Source organism: Triticum aestivum, chromosome 3B, assembly GCF_018294505.1.
Source record: "Triticum aestivum cultivar Chinese Spring chromosome 3B, IWGSC CS RefSeq v2.1, whole genome shotgun sequence".
In the NCBI taxonomy this organism is placed as follows: domain Eukaryota; kingdom Viridiplantae; phylum Streptophyta; class Magnoliopsida; order Poales; family Poaceae; genus Triticum; species Triticum aestivum.
Genome location: NC_057801.1, coordinates 505,921,948 through 505,927,397, shown reverse-complemented (window position 1 = coordinate 505,927,397; position 5,450 = coordinate 505,921,948).

Sequence of the window (5,450 nt, the reverse complement as noted above, 5' to 3'; positions counted from 1 at the left end):
AGTTAATTGTAGGGGTTTGTACGGTGTTCAGCCCACATGTCTGCTGAATGTGGCCGATCATCCGTCAAAGCGATACACATTCTTTTGATGCTTCAAATAGTGCCATGATTTCCGAGTGGTTCGTGGAAGTCGACACAGAGTTTGCTTGGACGATTTCCAGGAAAATGCAGTTCCACCACAAAGGAAAACATATCCAGTCTGTGATTTGCAATCATGCGGGTTCGATAGGTAACAAGCATCGGCATAGCCTATAAGAGATAGGTCTTGATTCCTTTTATAAAACAGGTCATGATCTTTGGTCCCTTGGAGGTAACGACATCCTTAACACCTTTCCAATGTCTCTTGGTAGGTTCAGAACTGTACCTAGCAAGCAAACTGGCGGCGAAAGCGATGTCTGGCCGTGTAAAATTTGTGTGGTACATGAGTGCTCCAACTTCACTCATGTAAGGAACCTCTAGTCCAGAGTCCCCCCCCCCCTCCTTGGGCCTGAACGGATCCTTGTCTGGCTGTAAAGATCTCTCAACCATTGGGGTCTTAGAAGGATATGCCTTATCAAATCCAAATCTTTCCAACACCTTCTGCGCATAAGCCGACTGGTGCACTAGAATCCCATTAGGGAAATATTCAAGTTGCAGACCTAGACAGAACTTGGTTTTACCCAAATCCTTCATCTCGAATTTCGACATCAGGTAGGAACTCGCTTCCTCAATATCCTCAGGCGTAACGATTATGTTTAAATCGCACATGTACACCGAAATTATACAGAATCCATCTTGCGATCGTCGTATAAAACACATTGGCAATCTTTATTGCTCGTGTAGCCCTTCTGATGAAGGAAATCGCTTAGGCGATTATACCACATCCTACCAGACTGTCTGAGTCCGTACAGTGCCTTTTGGAGTTGAACACTATATAGACCCTTGTTTGCTCTATCATGGTTCGGAACAGGGATACCTTCTGAAACCTTCATGTATATGTTTGAATCCAAGTTACCATACATGTAGGCAGTGACAACATCCATTAGTTTCATTTTCAAGCCCATGTTTACTGCCATTGAGATCAAGTATCTAAAGGTAACTCCATCCATGACCGGTGAATAAGTCTCCTCAAAATTGACACCCGGTCGTTGAGTGAACCCTTGAGCAACGAGCCTTGCTTTTTACTATAGTACCTTATTATTTTCATCTCTCTTCCGAACAAAAACCCACCTATGGCCAACAGGGCGTATGTGGGGAGGAGTTCGACAAAATGGTTCGAACACCTTCCTTTTGTTGAGAGATAATAATTCGGCAGTAATTGTTGGAAATATGCCCTGGAGGCAATAATAAAGTTGTTATTATTATATTTCCTTAATTATGATAAAGGTTTATTATTCATGCTAGAATTGTATTGACCAGAAACTTAAATACATGTGTGGATACATAAACAAATACTGTGTCCCTAGTAAGCCTCTACTAGACTAGCTCGTTGATCAAAGATGGTTAAGGTTTCCTAACTATAGACATGTGTTGTCACTTGATAACGGGATCACATCATTAGGAGAATGATGTGATAGACAAGACCCATCCGTTAGCTTAGCATATGATTGTTCGGTTTATTGCTACTGCTTTCTTAATGTCAAATACATATTCCTTCAACCATGAGATCATGCAACTCCCAGATACCGGAGGAATACCTTGTGTGCTATCAAACGTCACAACATAACTGGTTGATCATAAAGATGCTCTACAGGTATCTCCGAAGGCGTCTGTTGAGTTGGCGTGAATCAAGATTGGGATTTGTCACTCTGTATGATGGAGAGGTATATCTGGGCCCTCTCATTAATACAACATCACAAGAAGTGTGCAAGCAAAGTGACTAAGGAGTTAGTTACAAGATGATGTATTACGGAACAAGTAAATGACTTGCCGGTAACGAGATTGAACTAGGTATGGAGATACCGACGGTCGAATCTCGGGCAAGTAACATACCGACAGACAAAGGGAACTACGTATGTTGTCATGAAGGTTCGACCGATAAAGATCTTCGTAGAATATGCAGGAACCAATATGGGCATCCAGGTCCTGCTATTGGTTATTGACCGGATGAGCTTCTCGGTCATGTCTACATCATTCTCGAACCCGTAGGGTTAATACCTCCATTTTGCATCAAGTTTTCCTACTGTTATTTATAATGTTTTTATGCATAGTAATGCTTTATTGAGTAATTCTAATGCCTTTTCTCTTATAATATGCAAGGTTTACACAAAGAGGGAGAATGCCGGCAGGTGGAATTCTGGACCCGAAAAAGCTATATCAGAGATACCTATTCTGTACATCTCCAAATGGGCTAAAAATTACAAAGAAATATTTTGGAATATATAAAAACACTGGAGCAAATAACTACCAAAGGAGGGCACCTCGTGACCAGAAAACACCAGGGCGCGCCAGTGTTGGGAATCGTTGCATGGAAAAATATTCTACACACACAATGATCTATCCATGGAGATGCATAGCAAGGAGGTGGAGAGTGTGTCTACGTACCCTCGTAGACCATAAGCGGAAGCGTTTTACAACACGGTTGATGTAGTCGAACTTCTTCGCGCTTCAACCGATCAAGTACCAAACGCACGACACCTCCGCGTTCTGCACACGTCCAGCTCGGTGACGTCCCTCGCCTTCTTGATCCAGCAAGACGTCGAGGTAGTAAATGAGTTCCATCAGCACGACGCCGTGGTGATGGTGATTGTGAAGTGATCTCCGCAGGGCTTCGCCTAAGCACTACGAAAATATGACCGGGGTGTAAACGGTGGAGGGGGGCGCCGCACACGGCTAGGCCATTGTCTGGGGTGTGCCAGGCGCCCCCTCCTCATATATATAGGTGGGAGGGAGAGGGGAGAGGCCAAAGGGCGCCCCAAGTAGGTCTGAATCCTACTTGGGCTCCTGCCCTTGGCCGCGCCCCCTGCCATATTTGTCGGAGGGGGAAGGAAAGAGGGGGGGGGGAGGGAAGGAAGGGGGGATCCTATTCCACTCTTTCCTTTCCATTCCCCTCTTTCCTTCTCCTCCTAGGTCGGCCCATATGAGGGGCATACCAGCCCCTTATGGCTGGTGCATTTCCCCTCTTGGCCCATAAGGCCCATATCTTTTGTCGGGGGTGCCCGGAACCCCTTCCGGTGACCGGCTAAGTACCCGGTACCCCCGAAACACTTCCGGTGTTCGAATACCATCGTCCTATATATCAATATTTACCTCTCGACCATTTCAAGACTCCTCGTCATGTTCGTGATCTCATCCGGGACTCCGAACATCATTCGGTCACCAAATCATGTAACTCATATAATACTATATCGTCATCGAACGTTAAGCGTGCAGACCCTACGGGTTCGAGAACTATGTAGACATGACCGATACACCTCTCCGTTCAATAACCAATAGCGGAACCTGGATGCCCATATTGGCTCCTACATATTCTACAAAGATCTTTATTGGTTGAACCGTTATGACAACATACGTAATTCCCTTTGTCCATCGGTATGTTACTTGCCCGAGATTCGATCATCGGTATCTTCATACCTAGTTCAATCTCGTTACCGGCAAGTCTCTTTACTCGTTCCATAATAGATCGCCCCATGACTAACTCCTTGGTCATTTGCTTGCAAGCTTGTGATGTGTATTACCGAGAGGACCTAGAGATACCTCCTCGATACTTAGAGTGACAAATCCTAATCTCGATCCATGCCAACTCAACAAACACCTTCGGAGATACCTGTAGAGAATATTTATAATCACCCAGTTACATTGTGATGTTTGATAGAACACACAAGGCATTCTTCCGGTATCCGGGAGTTGCATAATCTCATAGTTGAAGGAATATGTATTTGACATGAAGAAAGCAATAACAATAAAACTTGAACGATTATTATGCTAAGCTAATGGATGGGTATTATCCATCACATCATTCTCCTAATGATGTGATCTTGTTATCAAATGACAACTCATGTCCATGGTTAGGAAACCTTAACCATCTTTGATCAACGAGCTAGTCTAGTAAAGTTTCACTAGGGACACATTGTTTGTTTATGTATTCACACATGTATTAAGGTTTCCGATCAATACAATTCCAGCATGAATAATAAACACTTATCATGAATAACACTATTGCAGGATGCTGCTAACGCGACACTACGATCAGAAACCCTTTGATGAAACTGTGTGCGATGCATTAATCACAAACGATGATGTAAAATAACCGTCAAAAAGGTGCAAAACGTCTGTGATGGCGGGTACATCAAACACAGTTCAGATTTTACTTGCATGTGCGATGATGGGCATACGGTTGATCCAGACGAACTGTTTGCGATTAGACAGAACAACAGAATCGGGCAGCCATATCATTGTGTGTGTGATATACGGCATACAGTTTGCTCCGATGAACTATTTGCTATTAGGGAAAGCAACAGAAACAATCAGCCAAATCAAGGTGTGAGTGATACACGACATATGGTTCACTCGAATGAACTGTTTTGGATTAGGCAAGAGAACATCAATGGTTGTTCAACTTAACAAGATGTGTGTGGTACGCGGCAAACAGGCCCGGAGGTTAATTTGAGAACAATTACACAGAGGTTAATTTGACATACATGAATTATAGGTTTCACAGAAATCATATCACTTTTTTGGAAAACATTTAATTGCATTGAATGTATATAGTGCTCCGTCGTATTAGTTGAATTAACCTCGAGGTCCATGTTTTGGAAACATGTCGTAAACTGGCCGGATAGACCATCATTCAAGCCAATCAACATGTGTTCAAAAAACAAAAAATATCAAAAAGTAACGAGATAGACCTTCTTCAAGCCAATCAACATGTGTTCAAAAAACAAAAAATGTCAAAAATTACATGTTATTCTTATGTAATTGGATAAATAGAAATAAACATCCAATTACATAAGTGACTAAACATCCAATTACATAAGTGACTAAACAGCCAATTTACCCTCGTATAGGGCAGGAAGAAGACACTTCCTCATGTCAATGATCCACCTGTATATCTCATAGCTTGTGTATGCGTCATTGGCGGCGTACTTGACGTGTTGTTCATCCAGTCTCTCATGCCAAACATGTTGCCAGGCGTTCTTGTCCTTCTTGCTCTCATCCTTCATCTTCATGTAGTAGGGGTCGATGATGGCTGAGGCGAGGTCAACCAGGGAGTTCGGTTTGTTGTTGTCGCTGCCCCAGACCTTGTAGTGGTCCTGGATGTTGACAAGATTTTGGCATTTCAAGCCCGAAACCTTGAGCGCTTTTAGATCGTTGGTGGTGTCCACCGTAGCGAAATTGTAGTTGGAGTTGTTGATAAACCTGGAGAAACACTCACAAGGCCTTGTGGCCAGGTGGTAGTGGTAGACAAGGACATCATGTCGCACGCACAACAGGGCGACGATAACCTTCTGATCATGCCTGGCACGACCGATG